Source organism: Herpailurus yagouaroundi, unplaced genomic scaffold (genome assembly GCF_014898765.1).
Source record: "Herpailurus yagouaroundi ecotype Mexico unplaced genomic scaffold, PumYag 141, whole genome shotgun sequence".
NCBI lineage: Eukaryota > Metazoa > Chordata > Mammalia > Carnivora > Felidae > Herpailurus > Herpailurus yagouaroundi.
In genome coordinates this window covers 8172009-8199508 of record NW_024412396.1, presented here as the reverse complement: position 1 = coordinate 8199508, position 27500 = coordinate 8172009, and the positions used below count along the sequence as shown (strand labels likewise).

General features: G+C 34.9%; 1 long non-coding RNA gene across 1 annotated transcript in view; it reads left to right on the top strand.

Moving 5' to 3' along the window:
• Window positions 1–27500, top strand: part of LOC121031602 (uncharacterized) — a 140543-nt gene that overhangs the window by 96436 nt on the left and 16607 nt on the right. The window contains exons 3-5 of the long non-coding RNA XR_005790798.1: window positions 1–27; window positions 6700–6877; window positions 23331–23430. The exon at window positions 1–27 is cut by the window's left edge and continues 73 nt beyond it. This is a non-coding gene — a long non-coding RNA (uncharacterized LOC121031602). The remainder of the gene's footprint in view (window positions 28–6699; window positions 6878–23330; window positions 23431–27500) is intronic.

The following is a 27500-nucleotide window of genomic DNA, read 5'->3' as shown; positions in this document are numbered from 1 at the left end:
TTAAATACAGCAACATGACATCACAAGGTATAATCTCATTCCTTGCATTATATAAAAGTTCTGCAGAGAATCGATAAATACATGCATATCTGGGAATTTGAATCAGTTAAAAATAGGCAGGTAATAGATATGGAAATGGAAATTTGGAGACTTTTTTTAAAGGCTAATTTTATTCTAACGCAGCGGAACATTTTCTTTCATGTATTTTTTTCCCAATTTCTAGAACATTCACCTCATTAAGGTGTCACAAAAAGTGACAATATAAACAGTTTCCCACACATCTCCTGTAGGTTGTGCTAAGGGCTATAAAAATATTATATTCTGACAATTTCACAGATCTCATAAGATTAGGTCAAAAGATTTTTACTCAGTAGAGAAATTTCTACAGAGAACAACTAGGTGATGTTTTCTCTAAATCCTAACATGTTCAGTAAGATACAAGAAAGTATTTTATCTCAATATAAAATAGTATCTTATTAGTGAAAGAAAATGTGGAGGATAATTTCTTGTTAATCTAAGATGGTTTACTGAACATTCTACCTAGATAACTCCATTTTTTTACCAGATAGTTCCTATAAGTAACTTCCAGCTCTGTGATTCTACAATTTGTGACAATTTCTCTTAGGTAAGTGTCATCTGGTAAGAATAGACAGCCAGCTAATAGGCCCTGGACCAAGCCATGGTTATGCATTGGAAACAGGAATGGAATGAAGAGAGAACAAGAATAACTTTTCAGTGAATAATTTTGAGTGAACTGGATTGCAGATTTTTAACTGATTCCCTTCTCATTGTTAAATGTTTCAGATTCTCCCTGAGAACTGTAGCCAGGACTCGGAAATGACTGACATACTAACAGAAGTTCATGTCATTTGACTTCAGAGTGGGTCATAGGCTATGGAGAACTACACTAATTCTTTCAGACTCTGAGAGGCCATCTCATAAATATCTATTTCAGTGCTCTAAAATGATTAAATGACATCATGATGACCTAGTTTAAGGAAAATGTTACATGAGGGCCCTAAATGGCACCCTGGTGGTCTGAAAGAGTTAATGCAGTTTCCTTAAGTGGCCAACTCAGAGCTAGTTTGCAATGAACAGAGCAGGGAATGTGTCCCAATAACTCACTGATAGCTTCATCTAATATAAGTATATTAAGTTGAGAGAAGTCATTTGAAGGATTCTATAATAGAGCAGGTGGTAATTTTGATTAATACAACAGCTCTGCTAAGGAAGGAAAGATGGACCCTATGGAAATTCAATAACCCTATGGAGAAACATTGAGGAGATGTTCCTCTTAAAGAGTATCTCAAGAGATCATGATGCATCAACATATATTATGTTCTTCGAAATTACAGCTGAGCTTTCTGTGTAGCACACTGTGAGAGCAAATAATATTTGTACTTTAATAGCAGAGAGTGTGAGCCTAGGAGAATGTCTTTCTAATTTTTCAGTGTCTTCAATGTCGTAGAACTATAATACATCAGAACAGCAGATAGCAATTAGAAACTAATCTATTCTTATATAACAAGAATGTTCTTACTACAAAGTTATAAAAAATGTAACCATTTTATATGAGGTTTAACATTGTTAGAGCAAATTCTACAATCAAGTTGGGCATATAAATAAGGTGAGAAAATGCGAGAGAGAAACAGCCGATAAGCTCAAGAAAGGTAATTTTTAGCTTACAGGTAGTGAACACATTTTGACATGCAAAAATAATTTGGTTAAATGCATCAATTGATAGAAGCGTAGAAACATGGAGCAAAAGGAAGTAATAACTAATCTTTTATTCAGCTTAAAACTACCAATGTAAAAGCATATACATGTCAATACATATGTATATATGTGAAGCCTAGAAATGGCCCAAGGAGAAGCGTATTTAAATATATAAAACAGAAATTTATTATATGGCATAGGAGACCTTTCAAATCTATGAACAAGACAAGGATTCTGGAAGTCACTGTAAATTAAAAATTAATTGTGAAGAGAATAGATTCTTGGGTCATACCTCTTAGTTCTAATTTTAGCTCCTCTGTTTAATAGCTGTATTACCTTGAGCAAATCACTTAACTGCTCTTCACCTTCTTTGTCTGAAAGTTGAGGAGCATAACACTACCTACCCTGTTGGGTTGTAAGAATTAACAGATAATAAATACAAAGCGTTTGGCAGAGTGTCTGGCTCATAGTAAACCCCCATGAATGCTAGTCCTTATTATTATTATTCAATAAATGGCTAACCATTTAGAAAACACCAGATAGCTCCCCTCTCATGACTATCAAAAATAAAATCGGGTGGATTAAAGTGTTAAATTTTAAAACTAGAAAAGACTGTATATCTGTATATCTGAAATACTGATAATCTAGTATTAAGGGAAAGCAGGAAACACAAAGCTTTAGGTCTATAGAATGCTGCTTAACTTTTAAACTTCTAATGGGAAAAATATTTATAAAAATAAAAGACACATGACAAAATGCAAAACATAATACAAAGCGTTATCATAATTTATATAGAGAGCTAACTTGCTATCAATTTTTTTATAATTTATCAAGTAGGTAATAAACATAAACAGATGGTATATATTGTAACTTCACTTCTCTTTCTAACCTCTGAGATTTATCAAACTCTTAGTAACTTTTTCTCCACATGAAGGAAACAACTTAAATGTTACATCAGCAGGAAGATCTTTTCTGTTCAATCTAAATTAGATTTCCCGGGGAGCCTGGGTGGCACAGTCGGTTAAGCGTCCGACTTCAGCCAGGTCACGATCTCGCGGTCCGTGAGTTCGAGCCCCGCGTCAGGCTCTGGGCTGATGGCTCGGAGCCTGGAGCCTGTTTCCGATTCTGTGTCTCCCTCTCTCTCTGCCCCTCCCCCGTTCATGCTCTGTCTCTCTCTGTCCCAAAAATAAATAAAAAACGTTGAAAAAAATTAAAAAAAAATAAATTAGATCTCCCTATATTTCTTTCTCATGGTATTCCCCCCCTTTTATCCTGGTTCCTGTTGGTCTTTATCATATGTTTATGTGTGTGGGTTTCTTCTCCTTTTCTCTCACTAGACAATAGAGGGATAGACCATAGAGTATTGGCCACTCTATGGGAAGCCCATAGCATATAGCAGACATTTGAAGTAATGAAAGTGAATATCATAAAAGGTCTTGTACACCACGTTAAGGCATTTAGCCTTTATAGCTAAGAAAGTCATACAAGAATTTTAAGCAGGATAAATCCTTCTTGGGCTTTAGTGAAGGGTGGGTGGGGAATGAACTGGAAGGGAACATGACTGGAAGCCAGGTGGTGGATTTGAAAAGGAATTGAAACAATCCAAGAAATTATGAAGATCTAAACTAAGGAAGTTTAATGGAAATAGAAAGAAGAGAAATGGTTCCAAATATATTTAAAATTAGACTATTTTAACTGAAGCAGAGTACATATAGGGAAATAATGAGAATGAAATTTGATTTTGGATTTTAGGCTAGACTGTAAACCTCTAATCCTCTATCAAGACATTTGTAATTCTTTAAGGAGTAAAAAGTCAATGAAGAATTTGAAAATAGGGGTATTGTTTTTGTTCTTGTTTTTCTTTTTGTTTGTGTGTATGTTTAATCCATCTTAATTGGCAGTACTAGGTTATTGGGACATATGGAATGACTTCTAGGACCAAACGCAAGTTGAATATTTAGTTTTATGAATCAATACTCTAACTCAGTCGTAAATCTTTAGATTCAAGGTCATCTCAATGAAGAAATTTTGGGATCCTGGCAATTATTGTCAAATGAACTTCCTTTATCATTATCACCACCACCGTCATTATCATCACCACCACCACAATCATTAATAATGGCAGCAAGGCCAGCAGCAACATCAGCAAACATTTATTGAGCAATTATTCTGTATAAGGCTCTACAGTTTGTGCTTGAGTACATTGAAATCTGACACACTCCCTGACATCAAAGAGGGTGGAGTCTGGGCATTAAAATACCCTAGGCATGTAGAGTAGCATGTGATAAAATGAGTTATAGGAAAGTAATTGCTGCTGGAGTTCAAATAAGAGACAGTTGACCGTAGTTGAAAAGTCTTTAGGAAAAGCTACATGGAGGAGGTGAGACTTGAATAGACCTTCAAGAAAGGAACAAATTAAGATAAATATAGAGGAAGGGCAACTACTCAGACAGCCTTGTAAGAGCAAGAGTGGAGGTGGAGTTCCCACATCTGTTTCCAGGACAAGCAGACAAGTGGACAAATGCTTTGACTAAAGCATCAAGCTCATAAAAAGAAGTGAGGGAAGTGTTCAGAGAATTGGATGGAAACAGATTGTAAGGTGTCTTTGATGTCAAACTAATGATGGTTTATTTTGAACAGACTTATGATCACTTATTTCGAGGAAAGTGGAGAATCACTTACAAGTTTTGAGCAAAGTAGCTACTTGTGAAAAAAGTTGTTTTTTAGGGTTTTTAGAGGACGAATCTAATGAGCGTGTTCTGAGTAAATCTTAGAGGTGAAAATTCACGTTGATAACATTAGTTACTATAGCAATATTTTAGGAAAAGAAAATGAGCAGCTGATGTGAGACTGGAGAAGGAGAAAATATATGAGATTTTTTTCTTTCATTTCATTATGAAATATTAGAAAATAAAAAAGTATATGGAATAATGTAACAAGCCCCCATATATTCACCAACCAACTTCAAAAGTAATCATTTCATGACCACTCTTTTTTATCTCTCTTCAACCTACATCTTTAACTCTAAGTTTTTTGAAGTCAATCATCAATACCTGTAATTTATATATATTTGAGTTTGAATTTCTAAAAGATAAAGACTCATTAGTGAATATAGGCATATACTATTACCATATCTAATATATTAACAATTTTAACAATCCCAAGTATGTAGTCAGTAGTTAAGTTTCTATAATTTTTGTATGAAATTTTTTATAAGTCCTTTCTTTGAATAATATCCAAATAAAGTCCATTCATTGTATGTAATTGGTTAATGAAGTTTCTTAAATATTTTTAATCTTTAATTTCACCTTGTATCTCTTTTTTGATCTTGAAACGCATTAAAATGACAGAGACAATATTTGCTAATTTCATATTCATGGTAATATTTATAATGTTCTTCTGTCTCCTGTATTCCCCACAAAATGGTGATTAAATTAAAAAACTTGATCAGATTTAGACTTTTTTTTTTTTTTTTGGCAAGAATCGCTTATAGGTTGTGCTATGTACTATCAGCGGGCATATAATATTTGCTTGCTTGCTTTTTGTTTGTGTGTGCTATAGGAACTGTTTCCAGTGGGTTTCTTTCTTTATTTCAAAAGAAATAAAATAAACTCATGTTAAAATATATTTGATGAATTTCAATCTATTGCAATTATCTTTATTAATGTTCAAATTTGTCCTATCTTTGCTGAATTGGGAACCTCCTTAGGTTGACTTCTGTATCTTTTTGATACAATCCTGGTAGGCTTTAAGAGCTTTCTAACTCCTTTATATGGCAAGACGTCTCAAGATCATCTTTTAAATTTTCTATCCAACACTCAGAATCACCCATTCTCCTAGAAGACTTTATTGCGTGTGTTGTGAAATGGTAAAGACCACAAATCGGTGCTAAGAGTGCTCAATGTTTTACAGTCAGTCATTGTTTTTTCATATTTCAGAGCACAAGTCTAAGAAGCATGTATTTTTTAAAGATAAAGTTTGTGAGTTTGTATAATTGATATTTATTGTGAGTTCTAATTCAAATTCAGGTGTATGTGATTATTACCTAACCTTATTGATTTTACATTTGGTTCCTATTTCTCTCATGCCAACACTTCTGGTTTTCCATGGTAATCATATATAAAATGTCATTTGCAGGGCATCTGGATGGCTCAGTTGGTTAAGCGTACAACTTCAGCTCAGATTGTGATCTCGTGGTTCATGGGCTAGAGCCTTGCGTCGGGCTCTGTGCTGACAGCTCGAAGCCCAGAGCCTGCTTTAGATTCTATGTCTCACTCTCTCTCTGCCCCTACCCCACTGATTTTTTTTTCTCCCTCTCTCTTTCTCTCTCTCTCAAAAATACATCAACATTAAAAATTAAAAACAAAAACAAAAACAAAAACCTCATTTGCTTTTTCCCTCACTGCAAAGGTAACAGTCTTATAGTTGCACTACTTAATATATATCTTCAAATGTAAGTCCTCAAAATGTATAGTTATTATTTCAAACTTTGTTTTTTTGACCTCAGAATATATTAAACTAAGGATATACAGTCACAATATATATCCTCAAAATGTAGGATTTGTTATTTTTTCAGGCTTTATTGTTTTGTACCTCAGAATGTATTTAACTAAGGATATACAGTCTACTTGTGTTTTAAAGTCACTGTAAATATTTTCTTTTTCTTTTTTTTTTTATGTTATGTCACTTTGTTTCTCCATGCATGGATTCCATACTGTTTTAACTACAGAAGCTTTATAATGTGTGCCAATTCCTTCTAGGGAAAGGTTATTCTCATTCTTCTCTTTTTTAGAGTTATCTTTTGTTTCAGACTTATTGCTACCTTTCTTGTTTTGTTATGTTTTTCAACTAAGTTCTCTTTAGCTTTAAGGAAAATAAAACCCTAATGATGTTTTATTGTGTTGACATATTTATGTTAAGTCTTTCCTCCAAAGAACATAGTATGTCTTTTCATTCATTTTCTTCTACTTTTGTGTCTTTCAGGATTGTTTTTGAGTCTTCTGAATGAGAGATAATAAAATGGTGAAATCTTAGGACTGGAATATCAAGGAAGAAATAGAGACAACCATGGTTTCCAGACTCTTTTATTGGAGAATAATTCATTTGTTGGTTTGTTTGACAGAAATGGGATTATTTGAAGAGATCAGCACAAGGAATAATGGTGAGTTTTCATTGTAGTACCAGATCTGAGTTCTGTCTAAGCTTTAGTGGCAACCAAATATATCAATCAAATTTATATAGGAATAAATATTATTAAAATAAATTAAAATGGATCTTTGAGAGAGTATATCACATGAGCTAGTTATTCAACCTACTAAGTCACGTGACATGAAAAAAATGTTCCTCTTAGAGCTGTGTAGTTCCATGCAAAATTGTAGAGAAGATTTTCCTCTACTGTCTTTTCACATGTTTCTTACACTGTAGCATCCACCCTCTTTGCAACTTCCTTACCCCTACAGCCACCACCCCATCCTGGATTTGAATGTCTATATCATACTGTAGTCCTTCAAACACCTACTCTGTCAGAAATCAGGGTCCTATACTGGACTCTTCCCTACCTCTGTCATCCCCCATATCTACTGCCTACCAAATCCTATTGAGTATACCTACAAAAAAAAAAAAAAAAAAGCCAAACAAGGAGACTGAGTCTACCTCCTTAAAAGCTCTTGAAAAATGTCTTACTCCTCTCCATTATCATTATCTGTGTCATTGCCTTACCCAGAACATCATTTTCTTACCAATTATTGTGAGATCAACTACTCATTACTCATTTTGCTTCATTTATCCTCATTTCCTCTCTTATGTGACTGCCTGTGGCAATATTTATCCAATTTATATCTTTAAGCCATTTTTTGTACTGTTATCTGAGTCATCTTTAAAACTAGAAGTTAATTACTTCTATGACCCCCATTGTTCAAGCAAATTCCCAATGTATATTCTAGAAAATGTCAAAGGGTCTCATAGCAAATACCACATATTATATTCTTAAGAGAATTAGGGGGTAAGTTGACTATAAAGAACCCCTTCTAGGCACCTGGGTGGCTCAGTTGGTTAAGTGTCTGACTTCGGCTCAGGTCATGATTTTGCAGTTCCTGGGTTTGAGCCCCAGATCAGCCTCTGACAGAGCCTTGATCCTGCTTCAGATTCTGTGTTTTTTCTCTCTGCCCCTCCCTTACTCATGGTCTATCTGTCTGTCTGTCTCTCTCTCTCTCTCTCTCTCTCTCCCTGAAAAATAAATAAATACTTTAAAAATTGCCCCTTCTAGCGAAGAAACCTGTTCAAATGTGATTGATTTTGTGGCCTGAATTCATATGATTATGGATTATTTTAAATACACATCAATTTTTTATCAATCAGTTGTTCTGAAAACCTGCTTTAGGATATACTAATGTAAAGAATAAAGTTCAAATTTCATTATCATGAATGACTTTAGTATTGCTGTGGCTTCAGCTTCCATAGCTCCTTCTTATTCCTAATATTCCATCAAGGATATAGCATTGCACAACACCAGTGCACAGTTTATACTCACTCATGTGCAATGTTGGCAGTTCTCCTAAATTTGCCATCCTAATTGATCTGTCTGTATTTTTGTGTATGCAGCACCATTTTCCACATTCATTTTGATCCCATCATCATCTTAATAATTCCCACTCATCCTTCAAAAGCCAGTTTAGATGTCACCTCCTCAGTGCTAGTGTGAACATCATCTACACAGAGAAAAAGCAGAAGAGGTATGATGACTCAAAGAATAAATACAAAGTGAGACAAAAGCCAAAAACATACCTTCAGCAATGTCTCTATTTAGTAACATGTCCATCTTCTTTAGGAAGACACCCATGAAGGAGATAGAGAAGGAATTTTTAGAGTTACAGAATGAAAAGCACTGGGAATTTTGTTCCACTGGCCAGTTAAAGTGAAAAATTATTAATAGGAAGGCTCAAATACTACAGAGTTATAAATAGGAGAAAGGAGAAAACTAAGAAGATACAGAGTCTTATTGATAATTTTAATGAAATAGTTTGAGGAGGGTTATTGAATATTGCTAGATAACCACGGTCCTTTACCCCCTATGCTCATACTCCAGAAATACTCAGAGGACTTGAAACTCCATTCACCAGCACAAAATACACACACACACACACACACACACACACACACACACACACACACACATGCTTTCATATTGGGAAAACCAGTTGGAATAGATTGACAGCTTGGGATGAAGTTAAAGAAAAGAAGATAAAGGATCCTGGGGTAGAGGGCATTGAGGAAGCATGGCAAATGAGAAGGAAGCTGTTAGGAAAGAGACTTCCTCATGTTTCTCCTTGGAAGAGACGGGAGATCCTGCTAAAGGGGAAAGTAAAGAACTTTTGTTCACCATTCTCTGTATTTGATGTGTACTTGATTGTCTAATAGGGACAAATTTTCCACAATTTCAAATGTGAGAGGGATAACAAAAGAGTTATAAAAGGAAGAAGATAGTGCTATAGCTTGGAAAGAAAGTAGAATTGAGGAAAGATTTTGCTAGCCTGAAGGAGGGAGACAGGAGAAAGTAACATGCTACACAGGCCATAGAAAGGAAAGAATTAATGGAGCAGAGTTCTAGAAGAAGGTATCTGTATATTTGTACGTATGAGGTATGTGCATATGTGGTGTGTGCGGGTATGTGTGTGATGTGATGTGGATGAGGAAGGGATTAGATAATGGTAGTATGGTAACATTTTTATTTCACATTCAGTTCTTTGAGCAATAACCCAGCCTTATAAACCCTTAATGTTTGATATCCCTATACACCTCTCCCATGCACTGATCAAGAATGTTACCTTCTCACTATAACATTATGCAGGTCTCATTTTACATGTATTACCACAAATATTATTTTAAAAATCTCATGTTATAGCTCCGTGAACATTTCAAGAGAAAGCGATTTTAGGATTAAATAGGGAAGGAAAATAAATGTGGCTTTTTTTATCTTATGTATAGAAAACTCACATTAATATTCTCCCTAGACATAGAACTAGCCATATATGCTTTTGGTTGTTCTTTTTTGTTCTCAGTATACTGGCAACATGGAATACATTTTAGAGGTTAGACCACTTAGGGAATACATAGGGAAACTTTGAGCAAAATAAATCTGCTAGATATTTCTGTACTGTTTTCATAATTTAATGTTACTGAAGTCAGTCCTCAAGGAGAGAGAAGAATCACATATTTCTTTTTCTTTTTGGAATGATCACAACATTATTTAACCAGAAGAGAATTTTTAATTTATTCCACAAAATCTTTAAGAAAGGAGTAGGATTGGTTCACGATCTATGAAATAAAGGTAGAATAGAAGTAATAGGAAGCCTCCTCGGTACATTGTCACTCAAGCATTCACAAGTTTTATCCTGCCTGGAACATTCCTTACACGTGATTCTTATTTCTTAGCTTCAAACTACACCTAGGAGGAATCTTTTGTTCTCAGTACTGCCAAAGCTCCCATCTTCCAGCAGTGACCTCAGTTTAGCACCTGTTCATAAGATGTGTTTGCACATTGTTGGTACGTTTTGGTGACATGTATGTTCCCATCAAGGAGACTGTCATAGAATTCAGAAGATGTTAACATTTTTTCCATCTGTGTGTGAAAGTGACGTTTCCTGTTAATTTTGTTCTTTTGCTGAACTCTCCAAGCAAAAGCCTTCTGTGGGAGGCAGGATGATGTCATTATAGTCATAGCATAAAATTTTCAACCTTTAGAATGAGACATATTGTGGCATATATTTCACTACTTTTAAAAGCAGTGAAATAAAAACTTGGATGATGATGATATCAATTTTATATTTTCAAGTGTGGGGGTTTCCAGAGCCTTGAGAATGACTCCAGGGCTAAAATTTCCTCTGGCACATGGATTTCTTCTGTTGCCTTGGGAGAGGCAAGCCCATCCATGGATGTCTGTGTTTATGAGACCAACAGACTTGGTTAGTTAATTTCAGAGGTATTGAGACTTTGTGCAGGCAAAATAGTCTAGCAGTAGTGATTTAAAAATAAAAAGAAGTCAAACTTCTGATTTCAGTTCTGACATGTAAAAGCTGGGAAGTTGTCACTCCCATTTTTGCAACCAAAAAAACAAATGTTGAGCAAACAAAATCAATGGCTTTTCTTGGAGTTATCAGAGGATGATGGTTGCAGAACAAACTGGCACCCTGAAATCCAGAAGGACAGGCAAATGAGAAATCAGTCTCCATCTCCATTCCATACGAAGAAGGTCCTGGAGTCATACATTGTTGAAAACACTTAAATGAGCATTTTGATGAGTTGTTAGAGGCTGAGTGTAGACTAGCTTGAAAGTGAGAGGCTTCCGAGAGCTTTAGTCTTAAGGGGTCCCTGACAATTTCTTGGGTTTTATCTAGAGGAATTATACCAGGTTCTCACCTTGAAGAGCCAAGAAAGATACCCTCCTGGCTCTCACAAGGGAGGGGAAGAGTAGCCATTGTGAAATACTGTAAGAGTGTTCTCATATCAAATGGCTACTCTTCAGAGGAAAGACTTCACCAGAGTCTTAGCTACCTAAGGGAAGGGCATTTTCTCTGCTCCAGCCTCCTGTAGTTTTCCAATAACACGTAAGGGGGAAAAAAATCTAAGAACTATAACTTGTGAAGGTTACATCCCAGATGCACAGGCCCACTGAAAGAGATTCAATCGTAATAGTGTACAATTCTTCTTCTTCCCCATTCCCTTCTAACTCATCAAAAGGTATCTAGTATCTTAACAATATTATAGCTCAAGGAACTGAAAGACAGACTTTACCTAAGGAAGAGTTCTTAAGGAAGCCAAAGACAAACAAGACAAAAGCAAAGACATTAAAGGAATTTGAATCCTCTGGTCCAGCTATAGCAAACATTAAACACAGCTCTGCTCCTAGCCATATTAACATAAGACCTTACATTAAACACCTATTTCCCTCAGTTTCTATTACCTGTTACGTCATGTTTGGCTTTCAACAAAAAATTATAAAGTATGCTGAAAGACAAAGGAAAATCACAATCAGAAGACAAAGCAAGCATCAGACCAGATTCAGATATGACACAGATGTCAGAATTATGATACAGGGAATTTAATTTTTTAAATATTTATTTATTTTTAGAGAGAGTGAGACAGAGTGCAAATAGACGAGGGACAGAGAGGAGGGAGATACAGAATCTGAAGCAGGCTCCAGGCTCTGAGTGGTTAGCGCAGAGCCTGCTGCAGGGCTTGAACTCACGAGCTGCAAATGAGACAGGGAGTTTGAAATAACTATGTTAATATGTTCAGGGTGCTAATGAAAAAAGTAGACAGTATGCATGAATATATGGCTAAACAGAGGGATGGAAATGTTAGGAAAGAATAAAAATAAAATGCTAGAAACCCCAAACCACCAAAATGAAAACAAAGGATGCCTTAGAAGGGCTCATCAATAGGGGCACATGGGTGGCTCAGTCAGTTAAGCATCCAACTGTGGCTCAGGTCATGATCTTATGGTTTGTGGGTTTGAGCCCCGCATAAAGCTCTGTGCTGACAGCTTTGTATGTGTGTTTACTCCAGATTCTGTATCTCCCTCACTGTCTGCCCCTCCCCCTCTCATGCTCTGTCTCTCTCTTTCTCTCTCTCAAAAATAAACATTAAAAAATTAAAATAAAATCATTAAAAAAGGGGGAGGCTCATCAATTTATAGAGCTGTGAAAATAAATGAGTTTGAAGATAGGTTACTATAAACTTTCAACAAAGAAGCGCAAAGGGAAAAAATAATGAAAATAATGAAAAGAGCATTCACTAAGTGTGGTACAGTTACAAAAAGTATAGCCTCCATACAACTGGGATACCAGAATGAGAAGAGAGAAGGTACAGAAAAAATATGTGAGGTAATAATGGTGAGGTTTTCCAATATTAATAACAGGCTCTAAACTACAAACCTGGGAATTCCAGAAAATACAGTCAGGACAAACAACAACAACAACAACAACAACAACAACAAATGTAGGCAACTCATATTCAAACTGCAGAAAACCAAAGGCAAAGAGAATATATTATAAAAAAATGGCCACATTTTAAATAACATCTTATAGAAGAAACAGAACAAAAATTAGAGCACATATCCTTTCTAAAATTGTGATAGAAAGAAGAGAGTGAGATAAAATATTTAAAGTGAAAAAAAACTCAACCTATAATTAAATATCCAGTGAAATTATTTTTCCGAAGATAAGATTTTTCTCAGCAATGCAGACTTTGTCGGCCAAACAGTAATTGAAGGAATGTGTCACTAATAGGCCTCTGAAAGGAAATATTTTTTTTTTAATTCTCTAGGGAGAGAGAAAATAATATTGTTCAGAAACTCAGATCTGTATGAAGAAAGGAAGAACATTAAAGAAGAAATAGTTGAAGGTATTTTGTTAAAATTTAAATATGCTACTTTTCTTATTTTTAATTAATCTAAATGATAACTGCTTTTAGTATAATAGTAATGATATATTGTGTGATTATAGCTCACGGATAAGTAGGATAGGTGACAGCAATATAAGGGGCAGAAAGAAATCAGGAATACTATTTTGAGGGTGCTGCACTACACGTGAAGTGGTATTATGTAGTTTGAGATGGACATGGATTAATTTAAAGCATATATGGCAAACTCTAGTGTAACCACTAAAACATCTTAAAAATAAGCATACTTGATATGCTGAAAGAGGAAGAGCAATGGAATCATATAAAATGTTAAATTAAAACCAGAAAATGCAATAAATGAGGAGAAGGGCGCAAAGAACAAATGCAATGAAAACAAAACAGATAGAAACATGGTAGTTATTAATCCAACTATATCAAAATATATTTTAAATATGAATGGCCTAAATATACAAATTAAAAGACAGAGATTATTTTATTTAACTAAAAGACAAAACTGTATGATATTTAGAAGAAAGCCACTTTATGTATAAAGACCCAGCCTCAAAGTAAAGGGATGGAGAAATATCATGTTAATACTAACAAAAAGAAAACAAGGATAACTGTACTAATTTCAGATATAGCTGACTTTGGAAAATTATTAGGGATTAAGGTAGGCACTATATAATGATAATGGACCAATTCTCTAAGCAGACATAACAATTAACAGGCACACGCACACAGACACACACACACACACCCCCCACAGCAAAAAAGCATCAAAGTATGTGAGATAAAAAACTGACAGAATTTCAAGGAGAAATAAACAAATCCACTGTGATAGTTCAGCATCCTTCTGTCAGTGGCTGATAAATCAACCAGATAGAAAATCAGGAAGGATATAGTTGAACTGAAAAGTATTATGAATCAACCCAAACTAATAAACACTTATAGAATACTCTATCCAACACGAGCAGAATACATGTTCTTCTCAAGGTTACCTGGAAAATTCTTAATAATAGGCCATATGCTCAGTCGTAAAACAAACCTTAACCAATTAAAAAAAAAAGTATACCATATAGGGTATGTTGCCAGACCATAGTGGAATTAAATTAGAAATCAATAGCACATAAATAGTTAGAAAAAATCCCAAATTCTTGGAGGTTAAACAAACACACTTTTAAATAACATATGGGCCAAAGTAAAAATCTCAAGAGACATTTTAAAATATTTTGAACTAAATGAAAATGAAAATACAGCCTATCAAAATTTATGGGATTCAGCAAAACCAGTGCTTAGTGGGAAATTTATAGCACTGAATACATTAATTTTAAAAATATATAAAAAACCTTCCACCTTGGGAAACTAGAGAAAGTAGATCAATGTAGGCCTAAATCAAATCAGAGAAAAGAAATAATAAAAATTAGAGCAGAAACCAATAAAATTGAAAAGAGGAAATCAGTAGAAAAGTCAATGAAAGCAAAAGCTGGTTCTTTGAAACTATCGACAAAAGTGATTAACCTGTAGGCTAGTTAACCAAATAAAAACAGGGAATAAACAAATTCATAGTATCTGAAAGGAAAGAAGGATAATCACTACTGGTCCAAGTACATGAATAGAAAAATTAAAGAATATTATTAACAATTCTATTCCCCCAAATTGATATTTAAAAATGGAACAATTTCTTGAAAGATACACACTACCAAAACTTAAAAAGTGTCTAATTTGAGTAGCTTGTATATATTAAACAAATTGAAATAACATTTACTAACCTTTCAAGAAAAACAAAGCATTAGCCCAGATAGTTTCATTGGTGGAGTCTACCAAACATTCAAGGAGGAAATAATACCAATTCTCCAAAATCTCTTTCACAATACAGATACGGAACACTTCCTAACTCTTTTTGAGGACAGCATTACCCTAATACCAAAGCCAACAAGGATATTACAAGGAATGAAAATTATAGATCAGTCTCTCTCATGAATGCAGATTAAAAACTCCTCAACAAAAGATTAGCAAATTGAATTCAGTACCATAAGAGAATAATAATAATAGTTATAGACCAGGAGAAATATTTGCAAAACACACACCTAGAAAGAACTTGTACACAAAATATACAAATAACTCTTAAAATTCAACAACTAGGAAAATAAAAACCAAATTTAACAATTAAAAAAACACTCACCAAAGAATATATATAGATGGAAAATAAGTATATGGATGATGATGAAAAGATGATCAGTATAATTTGTCATTAGAAAATTCCAAGTTAGGGGGCTCTTGAGTGGCTCAGTGAGTTGAGCATCAGACTCTTGATTTTGACTCAGGTCATGATCTCAGGGTTTGTGAGTTTCAGCCCTGTGTTGGGCTCTCTCTCTCTCTCAAAATAAATAAATAAACTTTAATAAAAAAAAAAAAAGAAAATTCCAAATTAGAATACCAGTGAGATACCACTACATACCTCAAAGGTGGTGAGAATTTGGAGCCACATTACTGGTTGGGTGGCAAAATGCTAGTCAATCACTTTGGAAGACAGTGGAAACTTTCTTATAATAGTAAACATATTCCCACCTGTGTGATTATATCACAGGCAGTCATGCTTCTAGATATTTATCTGACTCTTTTCACACTTATTCCACATGCTTGTTCCAGTGCTTGTAACAACTTTGTCATCACCAAAATCTAGAAGCAATCAAGATGTTCTTCAACAAGTAAATAAACCGTTTTATGTCTACACAATGGAATATCACTCAGTGATAAACTAATAAGCTGTGAGAAGATATAGATAAATTTTAAATGTTTTTAAAGTTTTTATTTATTTATGTATTTTTTTGAGGGAGGGAGAGAGAGAGAGCATACGAGCATGGGAGGGGCAGAGAGACAAAGAGAGAGAGAGAGAGAGAGAGAGAGAGAGAGAGAGAGAGACTCCCAAGCAGGCTCCGCACTGTCAGTGCAGAGCCTGATGTTGGGCTTGAAGTCACAAACTGTGAGATCATGACCTGAGCCAAAATCAAGAGTCAAATGCTTAACCTAATTGAGCCACCTGGGTACCCTGATAAATGTTAAGTATATATTTTTAAATTAAAGAAGCCAGTCTGAAAGGCTTATATACTATATAATTCTAATCATGTGACATTTCAAAAAGGCAAACCTACAGAAGGTAGAAATATCAGTGGCTGCAAGGAGGGAGGAAAGGAATTGAATTGGTGAAACACAGAACATTTATAGGGTAGTGACACTGTTCAGCATGATCTGCAGTGGTAGACATATATATTTTGCATTTGTCAAAACCTATGGAACGGTGCTGTGTAAAAAATAAATGTATGAAAATTTAAAAAAAATATTTAGGAGATCCTGAGATCTCAGGATGGAGTGACATAGGTGATAAAAAAATATAACCTTGTTACCAGTATATGAAATCTAACTGAAGGTGGTGGGGAGAAAAGGTGCTGACTTAAGTAACTTTGGAAATAAGTCGAATCTGTAAGTCTAAAGGTAGAAGAACCATGCATGAGCACTATACTATGGTTTATAAAGTGTTTTTTCTCCATGGGACTATGGGTTAACACTTCTCATACTGCCATACATGTATATTAGAATTAAATAATTAAGTAAATAGTGAATTGTGGAGTCATCTTTCTTAGTGTCAGAATTAGAATTAATAAGCAAAGGAAAAAGAATAAGGTGATCAATGTGGTAATGGATTAGAGTTGAAGACATTAGTATGAATTTATGTTTAGCTTAATATAGATATAGATGGTTATATATAGTATTTATAGATATAGATACCTGTATATACATGGATTAATGTGCACACAAATATTTATTTGCTCTGACAACTTAGAGTGCCTAAAAGAAGTGGCACTCCATTAGCAAAGAGCACACCTAGTACCCAGATCTTGGTTTTTAATACCATTCTCCAATAAGAGGAACCAGAGTGCCACATAGAAATGATTGATTCTAGATCTGAGGCAGGAAATATACAAGATGAGCCTGGATCATCTTATAGTACCAGGAAGTAGAGAAGTGCTACACCCCCCCCCCCCACCGCCACATACTCTGACGAGGGTATGTTAAAAGGGACACAGAATCCAACTGAAAGAGCTCTCAAAAACTGGGACTAGAACCACGAACAGAGAATTAAAAAATGTAGCAGTGGACTTTATCCAAAGTATAAATGCCATAAATCCATATTGATATAAATAAATGACTGAATAAATAAATGTAGGAGAATAGATGAAGATCCCTTATAGAAATTCTTTGCCCCCAAAGAAATGAAACGTACTTCCCCAGTCTTTAAGTGAGTACTGTGCATAGTGACTCCCTTCCAAAAAGTACAGTATGGAAAAGGGTAAGAACAATTACATGACTGTGGGGAAGCCTGGGAAACACTCCCTCAGCTAGGTGATCAAGGTTCACATCAACAGTGATAAATGCTGTTGATTTTATCTAGATAGGATGTGAGGGTAATGGCACTTCAATTCTATCATCTTCCTCCTCAAAAAGCATATAACTCCAATTTAGTTAGGAGATATACATCAGACAAATCCCAATAGAGGAACTTTTTACAAAATACTTAATCAGTATTCCTCAAAACTATTAAGGTCATCGAAACGAAGGGAACTCTGATAACTGTCAAACTGAGGAGTAGTCTATGGAGACCTGACAAGTAAAATGTAATGTTACATTTTACTGTCCTTGGATAGGATTCAGGAAAAACAGTGAAAAAAAAGACATTGAGTAAACCAAGGAAGTCTGAATAAAGTATGGGTTTCAATTAAAAATAGTATATCGATATTGATTGATTGATTGTAACAAAATACTATATTAATGTAAGATGTCAATAATAGGGACAACAAGGTACAGAGTTGTATAGGGAAATCGCTACTGTCTTCATGATTTTTCTATAAATCTGAAATGTACTAAAAATAAAGCTTATTAACAAAGTATGCTACTTAATACATATGAGATAGAAAAAAAAGCCTCCAAATAATGCTAATAAAAATTTTATACCAGTGGGGTGCCTGGGTGGCTCAGTCAGGCGCCTGACTATTTGCTCAGGTCATGATCTCATGGCTTGTGAGATCAAGCCCTGCATCGGGCTCCACACTGACAACACGGAGCCTGCCTGGGATTCTTTCTTCCGCTCCCTCTCTGCCTCTCCTCACCCGCTCAAAATAAATGAATAAACTTAAAAAAAAGAAAAAAAAAAAACACTTTACATCAGGACACAAGGAAGGATATAATAATTAAATCACTCACCCCTATGAGTTAACAGTTTTAGAACCGGGAGTCAAAATGGAGATGACAGAAGATTTCCACATTTGTACTCAATGTAGTAAGATAAAGGAGAGAATAGACCACTCTTTCTAACCTTTCTCTCTTTAATTTAACTATGCAATGTATATTTGTATTTTTAGCGTCTTAAAATACTCTTTGTTTTAAAAAATATCTCTCCTTATTATAAAATCAATATGTATTCATGGTAGAAAACTTGGAAAGCATCAAAAAGTGTGAAGAGAAAATAATACCTACATTTACATTAGCCAGTTATAACAAGTTTTTTTTAAGTTCTTAGTGTTTTATTTTCTAGCCATAACATTTCATTTTATTAAATTTCAGACAGTGTATAGAATAAATATTTCTATAGTAATATGATTCTATTGAAAATATTACTGGGGGCGCCTGGGTGGCGCAGTCGGTTAAGCGTCCGACTTCAGCCAGGTCACGATCTCGCGGTCCGTGAGTTCGAGCCCCGCGTCGGGCTCTGGGCTGATGGCTCAGAGCCTGGAGCCTGTTTCCGATTCTGTGTCTCCCTCTCTCTCTGCCCCTCCCCCGTTCAAGCTCTGTCTCTCTCTGTCCCAAAAATAAATAAACGTTGAAAAAAAAATTTAAAAAAAATAAAATAAAATATTACTGAATTTCATTGAGGTAATTGCCCCATATTGTGTTCTAGCATTTGATTATATTATATCATCGCATAAATATTTTGGGGATATGAAAATAACTTTACATATAATTATATTAGTGAGAAGATATCACATAAATTATGCCTACATAAAGACATTTTGACTGCATGCCTTTGCTAGTCAAATAAAGTAAGTCAATTGAGTTTTAAAACTATCCAAACTGATTGACATCTTAGACGTAGAGTCACTTTGATTGAAAATCCTTTTCACTTTTGAGGGAATCATTCATTCAATAAATATTTGCAAACTTACTATATCCCAGGCTCTGGAAATGACAGGGAAGCAAAGAGATACAGTTCTTAACTTCACGGAAATTATACTCTAGTGGTGGGAATTATCAGAACAGGAATTTTAAAAATGCCTCTCATTAATATGCTACGGGCTTTAATGGAAAAAGGAAATCACATGCAAGAACAGCTGGATAATGTAAGCAGAGAGATGCAATATACAAGAAAGAATTAAAAAGAAATCCTAGAGAGCACTGGGTGGCTCAGTTGGTTAAGCCTCTGACTCTTGATTTCAGCTCAGATCATGATCTCATGGTTCATAGGATCTGGCTTTGCATTGGGCTCCACACTGAGCCTGGAGTCTGCAGCTTGCTTGGGATTTTCTCTCTCTCCCTCTTACTCTGCCCCTCCCCTGCACACTTACACATGCATGCGCTCTCTCTCTTTTTCTCAAAAAAAAAAAAAAAAGGGGGGGGGATAGATAAACTTAAAAAAAAATTCTAGTTATCAAAAACAGTGTAACAGAAATATGGAATGCTTTAGTGGGTTCATCAGTAGACTGGGCACAGCTGAGGAGATTATCTCTGAGCTTTAGTATATGGCAATGGAAAATTTCAAAACTTAAAAGAGAAGAAGACTGAAAAAAAGGAATGTCCAAGAACTATAGGACAACAATAAAAAGTGTAGCATATACGTAATGGCAATATCATTTAAAGCCTTAATGACGACAAAATCCTCCAAATTCATGTCAGATACTAAACCATAAATCCAGGAAGTACAGAGCATAATAAGCAAGATAAGCATAAAATAATCCTGTACCTAGGCATAGTATATTCAATTTTAGAAAATTAAAGATAAAGAAAAAGTCCGGAAAGAAGACAGAAGGCAAAAACATGTTACCTATAGAGGAACATAGATAAAAATGAGATCCTACTTCTCCTCAGAAACCATGCCAGTAAGAGGAGAGTGAAGTGAAATAGTGTTGAGGGAAAATAAGCTTCTACCCTAGAATTCTGTGCCCTGTGAAATTAAGTTATCCTTTAAAAGTGAGGGGAAAATAAAGACTTCCTTAGACAAACAAAAATTGAGAGAATAAACAGAGCACAACTTTTGGTTGCATAATTGTCTATGTAGAAAATCCAAAAGAATTGACCAAAAACTCCTGAAACTAATAATGGATTATAACTAGCTTGCAGGATTCAAGGTTAAATGTCATTTGCTTTCCAGAAACAGACCCATGAGTACAGAGAATAAACGGATGGTTGCCAAAGGGGTGTGGGAGATACAGGCTTCCAGTTGTGAAATGAATAAGGTGCAGGGATAAGAACCACAGCATAAGAAATATAGTCAATGGTATTGTAATGGCATTGTTTGGTGACAGTTTGGTAGCTACACTTGTGGTGACAGTGGCATAACATACAGACTTGTCACCATGCTATACACCTGAAACTAATGAAACATTGCGTGTCAATTGTACTTCAATAAAAAGAAAAATCACTTTTCCAAATACCACCAATGAACAAGTGGAATTTGAGATCAAAAGCATAATGTCATTTACATTAACACCACCAAAATGAAATACTTAGATATAAATCTGGCAAAGCATGTACGAGACTTATGTGAGGAAAACCACAAGAATCTGCTGAGCAGAATCAAAGAAGCAAATAAATGAAGAGATATTCTGGTTCATGAATAAGAAGACTCAAAATTGTCAAGATGTTAAGTTCTTCCCAACTTGATCCATAGATCCAATGCAACCCCAATCAAAATCTCAAACTGATTTTGGGTATTAACAAACTGATTCTAAAGTTTATATGGAGATTCAAAAGAGCCATAATAGCAAACTGAATATTGAAGAAGTATAAAGTCGGAAAATGACACTGCCTGACTTACGACCCACCATAAAGCTATGATAATGAAGACAGTGTGGTATTAGTGAAAAAATAGATAACTAGATAAAAGGAACAGCACAGACACCCAAAAGTAAACTCACATAGATATAGTCAACTGATCTCTGAGGAAAGGAGCAAAGGCAGTACAGTGGAGAAAAGGTAGTCTTTTGAACAAATGGTGTTGGAACGACTGGACATCCACATGCAAAAAAAATAAATCTAGACATAGACCTTACACTCTTCATAAAAATCAACTCTAAATGGATCACAAGCCTAAATGTAAAATGCAAAATTGTAAAACTCCTAGAATATAAAATAGAGTAAACCTAAGTAACGGTGGATATGGCAGTGACTTTTTGATACAACACAAAAGACCCAAACCCTGAAAAAAACAATTGATTGGCCGAGCTCTTTTAAAATCAAAAAACTTTTGCTGTGCAAAAGACAAGTCAAGAGAATGAGAAGACAGACCAAAGACTGGGAGAATATGTTTAGAAGAGAAACATCTGATAATGGACTGTCATCCAAAATATGCAAAGACTGTTAAACCTCAGCAATAAGAAGATAACCTGGTTAAAATATGGACAGAAGACTTGAACAGACTTTGCCAAAGGAAGATACAGAGAAAGCAAGTATGTATATGAAAAGATGTTCAACATCATACGTCTTTAGGCAATTGCAAAACAATGAGATACCACTATATATCTATTGGAGTGGCCAAAATCCTAGACACTGAACATACCAAAGACTAGCAAGTATGTAAAGTAACTGTTCCTTTATAATCCAGCAATTGTACTTGGTGTTTACTCGTGCTAATGAAAATAAAAACCTGCACATGGATGCTTATAGCAGATTTAGTCGTAACTGCTGAAACTTGGAAGCTACCCAGATGTCCTTCTACAGAAGAATGGGTAAATAAACTGTGGTACATCAAGACAATGGAATATTATTTATTGAGAAAAAGAAATGAACTGACAAGCCATTAAAAGACATGGGGGAAATCTAAATGCATATTACTAAGTAAAAACAAAAGCCAGTTTGAAAAGGCTACATGCTGGATGATTCTAACTATATGACATTTTAGAAAAGGAACGACTATGGAGACAGTAAAAAGATCAGTGGTTGCCAGGAACTGAAGAGGAGAGAGAGTGAAATAGGTGAAGCATAGAGGATTTTTAGGGCAGTGAAACCGTTCTGTATGATACTACAATGGTGGAAATGTGTCATTACATATCTGTCAAAACTCATAGGATGTACAACACATGAGTCAACCCTAATGTAAGCTATGGACCTGGGGTGATAATGTGTCAATGTACATTCATCAAATGTGGGTAACAAATGTGCCACTATAGTGCGGGATGTTGATAGGGAGATTATACACTTGTTTGAATAGGGAAGTATATGGATACTTTCTGTACCTTTGTTCAATTTTGCGGTGAATGAAAAACTGCTCTAAAAAAGTTTATAATTTAAAAAATTGAAATGGTGTGGCTGAGTTATCTAATGAAATATCCTGGTGAAAAATGTCAAAATTATTTAATTCCTCAGACTTTTTTTTTTTCAAAGTTTATTTATTTTTGGGACAGAGAGAGACAGAGCATGAACGGGGAAGGGGCAGAGAGAGGGAGACACAGAATTGGAAACAGGCTCCAGGCTCTGAGCCATCAGCCCAGAGCCTGACGCGGGGCTCGAACTCACGGACCGCGAGATCGTGACCTGGCTGAAGTCGGACGCTTAACCGACTGCGCCACCCAGGCGCCCCATAATTCCTCAGACTTTTAAGCATATATTTCCATAAAACCTAAAACTATAAAATATAGAGATAAAACATATAATTTATTTTCGTATAGAGTTATAATTGGGCTTACAATTTATATGATGAAAAACAATAAGAATTGTTCTTTTTTTTAATGGAATTTAAGGTGGTATTAATAATTGAGGCAAAACTGAGACACAAGACAAACCTTGAGAACGTTGACAAGAAATTGAATCGAGTTTCCAAAAAATCTGAACCAACATTTTAAGCAAGGTTTGTGATAAGGTTCAGACTGGAAATGGTTGGTTATGTATTGTGTAATTTGACTCTGTGGAATCCAACAGTATATGATAAGGTCCTTTTAATTTATTTTCAGGTTTATAACTTTTCTGAGATCAGGACTGTATGTGAAAACAGAGCCATCCTGAAAACTATGAAGAAATATTTCTTTCATTCAAAGGAAAACAAAGTAGAAGGTAAATAATTACTGACAGTTTCTGAGAGCTTTATGCAGTTTCTTTTTCTCTACCAGTTTTTTTCTCCTTCCTATATAATCACTCACAGTTCTTATGTTTTCTTTTTATACAGGGCTAGTGGGCTGAGGACATAAGATACAAAGTGCTAAGGTGATGGAAATATCAGGGCAGATTCTGTCATTAGCTCTATGTATTCTTGTTCATGGGTCGGTACACAAACCACTTGCTCTTTGTTCAGATCTCACCATCTAGAGCGACATAGACAGTGCTTAAATCCATTCATTTAGTCAGACATTCAATGGTTATTTATTGAGCACTTACTACGTGCAAGGTGCTATTCTGGGATATAATACTAAGCGCAAGACGAATCGGTTTGCCCTCATGGACATCACTGTCCACTGGAAGAGATGGGTGATAAATAATCACATACAATGTTAAGGGCTAGGAAGAATCAATGTGTAAGAGGGTACATAAGCACTCATCTTTGTGAAGTCAGAGGAAAACTGTCCCCTAAGAAGTGAAAATTAAGCTGAAGTTGAAGAATAAACAGCATTTATCTGTTGAAAGAGGGCAGGAAAGAGCAATCTAGGCAGAAAATATTTAGTTAAATATGTTGGCATAGACAGGGCTTAGTATGAGTTTACTGTCAACATGTAACAGTAAATAATGGAATAATTGCTTACACAAATGATACAACTGACTTTGCAGTAAACATGTATTTCAAACTCTAAAATTACTAAATTGGCTCTGTTAGGGAGTTGAAATCATGAGTGGGTCTTTTTATCTTTTATTTCCTATTTTTCTAAATATGGTTGAAATTGTTTCACACAATGGAATATTTTTTTTTGAAAAAACAAACAAAATAATTGCGTTACCTCTATTGTGTTTTACTAAATAGCTTGTATCCTTGCTTCTTTATTAAAAAATATTTAGTATTCCACATCTTATTTCAATCAACGTAAACTGATTTTTCTCAAAGATACTACATTCTTTTAAATGTTCCCACTTATAACCTATGCCATTCTTGGCACAGAGGATAGCCTTATAAGGGGAAGGGGTGCTGTACCCCTAGAGGGACCTCTCGACCAGTCAGAATGCTCATTATCAGCCCAATTATCCCCTGATAATTGGCCTGCCTGTGGGAATAATAGGCTGGGATGATTTAACTCAGTGCTGACATATTTATATTTATAGCATCCTACACACTGCATTCTAAACTTCTTAACTTTTCTTGAAATAATGGAAGAAACTGATTCTAGCTGTAAGAATACTTTATTTGTTCAATATTTAACTTCCTGTGAACACTGAAGGACACTCCACTGAGACCCAGGGAGCACTCCTTGTTTGTACTAAACTTTGCAGTGTTGGCAATAAATCTCACATAACGTCCAGCTTTCTTATTTTGTCTCTATACAACATTCTCCCAAAAGACAAGTCTCCCTTCTTGGACTCTGTGAAATTTCGTCATAGGATAACACTCTTAGAATGGAGTCACTTGGCTCGTGAATGCTTTACCAACATTTCAACACTTCTGGATGGCTGGCTGATGTCCAAATGAGTGTAGGGAATGGCCAAGGAGAGGAATTGTGACGGAATTTTACAGAGGGTAGGGTATTTGCTTTTGTGTGTTTCTTGAAATAATTAGGTTGAGTTAGGTTACACTCATGGTATATAGTGTTTTAAAGTTTCCAATTTGAGATTCCAGTGTCTTCACTGAATCTTGTGCTGAAATGTGTTAGCAGGATGGGGATGTTTGCATCCTCCAGATCTCCTTTTTTAGTTGCATAAATTTATCTGTTTAATAAATAGTTCATACACTGGCCAGAAACCAAGTGGACAAACTGTACTCACTAACCCTTTAATACTTGGCTCCTTTGTATAATGACCCGGCCCATTATTAGATAATGAAAGAGTGTATGAGAAAGTGGGAGATTATTTATGATGGAAACAAAATGAAACTAATGGGACAAGATTTGAAAGCTGTGATGCATGAAAGGTGCTATGCAGGCAGCTTTGGCACCATGACAAGCAGAGAGAAAGGCTCAGTGGGAAGCAGCAGTGTGAACATGACTATGAAAAAGAAAGAATGGATTTCCTGAATGAATCCTTGCCATCTGGTGTTTGTTTAATACACAATGAAGGTCAAATGGCTACTGATCCTTTTTTCTATAGTCCAGTGACTACAAGAATGAGAGGAATCAATGAGTTTATCGATATGTCTGGAAATGACTCACCATATGATCTGATTGAGTCAATAAAACTGAAGTAACTTGTCATTACCCTTTCAAATGCGGCTTGGATCTATGACTACAGTACTGTTTGTTTGTTTATTTATTTATTTATTTATTTGCCAATTTGCTGGATCCAATGTGATCACTACTTTTTTCAAGATTAATGTTTTAAAGCATTTAATTTTATAGGTATGTACAATTAATAGGAAGGGTCAGGCAAAAGTCTTTCATAAAGCTGAATGTTTCTCCTATTTTCAAATGGATCTGGTAAACATTTGTTTCTGTTGATTGGTGGTGGGTTAAAGAATTTTTTCTTCCACTCTGCCTTTTATGTGTATGAGATTGATTATACACCTATTTTATGTAATTATTCCTAGGGGACATATTAACTTTTGGTGAAATATGTTTTTTTTAGCATTATATGTAAACAGCATACACTTTGGGAAAGTCATATGTAAGTCAAACATTTACTTTATGTAACATTTTCTTTCCCACACATGGTTCCAGGAATGCACTCCCCACAGTATGATCCTGGAATTCTTACCCTCTACTACTAAAGATGCAGGGTTTTCTGTTGAGTTCTTTCTAAAGACTAAAATAAAAGATACTTTTCTCACATTAATATTTCTCAGCTGCCATGAAAACAGGGATAGGAGAAGCCAAAAATAGAGGAACCAGCTGTGGGAGGATGCTTTTTTTTTTTCTCTTCAGGACAACTCAGAAAAGTCTTTCAAATTCATTCCATAAAGAGTGTGTTAAAACAAATACTGTTCCACGTGCCTGAATGCTATACTTTAGAAGCTGATATACACTCAGTTGTGACACAGTTAATGTTACCTGACTGTAGTGGTAGTAGGATTGTTAAGTTTGTCTCTCAGATGGATCTATTTAGCATTCTTTATCTCTTCCCTTTTTAAAAAGACTCTTTACTGAAGCTAGTTAATTAAAATAAGAGTTAGGCAATTATGAAAAAATTTCTCTTCTCCCTCAAGTAGACTCAACGTGTTTTATTCTAGATGCCACACATCTTGGTGTTTTGAGTTTTTCCCCCGAGCATGAAAATATTACATGTTTCCCTGAGTATGTTAAAGAAGAAACAAAGACTCACCCATCATTACAGTATGCAAAGGCACCATAGTTAATATACCGACCTCTTTATTTTTTCTATTTTGTCTTTACTTAACTGAGCTAATACTGTAAATACAATTTTACAATTTGAATTTTTTTTTTACTTAACAATTTATCTGTGATTTTTATGACCCTGAAGTCTTTTCTCATGCCCAGGTAGATCTGCTTTTTTCTTCCTTTGTGTTCCTACTGCACTGTGAAATTATATTCTGACATAGTACCTTTAGTATTATGTTAGTATATTTTTATTTATCAACTGTAAAAGCTGAGAAGGCAAGAACCTACATTTTATGTCTTTTGCAACATAAAAAAAAAATAAGAGTTTACTGATTAAAGGGTATAGACAGAAGCAGATATTCACCTGATCATTAGAATTGCCTATGTAATGAGGATATTGAGACAGAGGATTTTTACAACAGAAATTATGTGCTTCTTGTACTTAGTGAGATTTTGAATTCTATAACACAGAAGGATGCTTAAAACCTCAAGATACTTATATTCTATTTGATTGACAAATAAACTGCTTAATAGCTACGTATGCCTAGCCCTAAAGTATAAAGTCAGTAAATTTGTATGGTTTCATTCTTGGGTACAATATAATATTAGCTTTTATGACCAACTGGCCATCATTATTTTAAACTAGCATCATTTATATATGTATTTATTTTTTTCCAGCTTTATTGAAATATTATTGGCATATAACACATGTAA